Here is a 3,017-nt window from a genome sequence, read left to right as displayed (position 1 = left end):
AAGCTCGACCCAGAGCTGTGCAAAGCGATACGCTTACACTCCAGGCTGCAGTGGAAACCAGCGCGCAGAGAGAGAGGAGAGAGGGAGAGAGAGAGAGAGAGAGAGAGCCTGTTCTGACTTCACCCGCTGTCACCACATCTCAGTCATTACAGCCGCGCACGGTGCGCCATGGTGCTCCTCTCTCCGCGGCCACAGTGAAATGACATTATGAGTTGCTGCGTGCCAATTGGCTTAAACAAGCATGACCCCCCCCCCTACCCCTCCCCCCTCCTTGAAAGACCGACCAGTCTGGAGCACTTTGGACAAACGCTCCTGTGAGTTTAACCATGTGCGCAGTTTTAAGTGATTTCAGTGAGTTCATCTCTTCCTCCGACATGCTGCCCTTAACTTTTATATGACCCGTTGCCTTTATCTGGCTTATATAATGAACCAATAAAAAAACGGTGTGAGTTATAATATCGAGTTTCTCTCTATTTTCCAAATATGATCATTCAGTGAGTCCATCTGTGTCACCACCTCTAGATATATGATCTTTTATATTTCGCAAACCTATCTGTCCCTCTTGCCATCAATATGAACTGGTCACAATGTGCTTCATGTTCTCCCAGACGGACTGTAACACTACTCCTATTTGTAGCGTGCAATGAAAGGTAAGTCTATATGCATACTCTGAAAAGAAGCCATCTGTCTATTGAGTTAGACAAAACATTTCTGGGATGGTCATAGTTTTAACGTGCACGGCCACCACCCATTAATCAGTGCATGAGCATAATAAGATAGGACGTTCTGCAATGCAAGAAAAGTCACGCACAGGATAATTTTTTAATGGCATCGTTATTTATGAGTGCTGAACACGCATCAGATGTTTACTTGCTAGCAGCCTACTGTAATTACAACTTAGATACCTTTGTGGGCCTTTAAATGAGCTCCGTGACCTCCTGTGACCCCGATAAGAGTGTCACTGCGCCCCCAAAACAACTCAACCAAACCTGGATCGCTTGTTGCGTTTGGAAATCAGGATCTGACAGCATCTCCAAAACATGGCGGCTGAAACGCGAATGTGACAAAATACATCCATTGAATCGTACGCCCTTTGACCTTCACGGCTCTGACTGACCTCGGGGACGACCCGGTGACCTTCTCATATCTGAGTGTGCGAATGCATCTTAAGTAAGAACAGGTTGAGCGAGCTCAAAGCTGTCAGTCATTCTCGACACAGCCCTGGCATTAGGCAATGGAACGTTACAGCACCAGGTCTTATATGGACCAGATGGATGGACGATATTACAGCTGCAGATATTACATTATTACATTACACGTCATTTAGCTGACACTTTTATCCAAAGCGACTGACAATAAGTGCACTCAACCACGAGTATAAACTCGAACCAAGAAGCCAAATGACAAAAATACCATATAAGTAAGTGCCATTCAAGTGCCACTGGAGTGCTAATCTGTTCTTATTCAAAGTATATAGTCGGAAAAGATGTGTTTTTAGTTTCCGGCGGAATACTTTTTGCTGTCAGCGGAGAGATATGAAGATAATTTAATTAATCCTTCACTTCACCTGATATAGGCCAAGAAAATCGGTCATCTAACTCATTTTCTTTTTCTTTCTTATCTTATTTTAGCATCCGACCTAAGAGTTTTACACTTTTACACTTGATATTTGGCCTGTATATAATTGACTTACGCATTTGCATAAAAAAAAAAATTACACTGAAAATTATTCTAATTAGGATGGGAGGCATTATATTGAGGTTAGGAGCACATAGGTTACAGCACGACATCTGAAAGGACAGTTACACACATGGGATCGTCACGCTTCTGTGAAAACAGCAGCGAAGCGGATAGATATCACTTCAATTACGTTGAGGATTAATTTAGCATTAAACCAGGACCTGAATGTTAAAACTTCTCTCTATCACTTATCTCTCCTCTTTTCAGAGCTTATCTGCCGCCTGTCTCACGAGATATTTATGGTGGCGTTGGAGAAAAATGAAGTAAAAACAACTTCTGAACGGCATCGCTCACATGAATCGGGATCGTAAAGATGCTCGGCATACTTTCCAGCGTCTCGTGTGTGTGCCATGTGACTTCCCCCCCATGAATATAATAACATAGAACTTCATTCTGATTGCCGTGTATCAAATGTAATCCCGCTGAGTTGCTGAGCATTTGGGCCTCAATCGGTCAACAAACCAACATAGTTCTACTGTCACAGCTGTTTTGTATTTGTTGTGGTTGGTGACAGTGAATGTGTTGTTTACAGAGCCCTCAGACCAGATTAGGAGTTTACGGTGCTGTAACCCCTGAAACAAGAGCTCACCAACAAATCTGCTTTAATTACACGAGACGACGTTTTCCTCTTTTATAAGTGCCGTTTACTGTCTGCATGTAGATCCAGCTCAAGGTGCCATGACTTCACACTTTTCTTCCTTTCTCTTGCCTCTCTTCGGTTGCCGTCCCACAGAATGTGTGTCCTCCAATGGACGCTCTCTTCTATTCACTATTAAAAGGAAAATCTATCACGTGAACCTGTGTGTTTTTGGCCGTGGAGAAACAGCAATGGAGCATTTCTCAAAGTCCGACCACTGACCCGGAGACCCAGTTTTACAAGCTTGTGGGAATTCTGCATTCAGCTTCAGTGAATCCCATCCACATCTACAGTGTATGCTCAGGGAGTAACTGCATCCGGTTGAGTGACATGCGTTTGGAAAAGCACGTTTTGAATCTCGATTTAACGCCTCGAGCCACCGACAGTAATGTAGTTATAACCTTGGTTGCCAGGTTGAGTGCGGACATTTGGCCCAGTGTTTGTGTGGTCTTAATTAATCTGCTCGCCTTCAATGTTTGCTTGACTTTTTATGTGCTGCTGCATGTTTGCCTGGGCCCAGAGTGAGTCAACCAATTTAGCTGAGATTGTTACCTTCGCATTGAAAACACTTTCACATTACTTGTTGTCTTTCTGTCGTGTTGATTGTTTGTCATGTCCAAATGTTGCACCTTCCACCAAA

Source organism: Pseudoliparis swirei, chromosome 6, assembly GCF_029220125.1.
Source record: "Pseudoliparis swirei isolate HS2019 ecotype Mariana Trench chromosome 6, NWPU_hadal_v1, whole genome shotgun sequence".
Classification (NCBI taxonomy): Eukaryota; Metazoa; Chordata; class Actinopteri; order Perciformes; family Liparidae; genus Pseudoliparis; species Pseudoliparis swirei.
The sequence above is the reverse complement of the archived record's forward strand: the minus strand, read 5'-3'. Positions refer to the sequence as shown.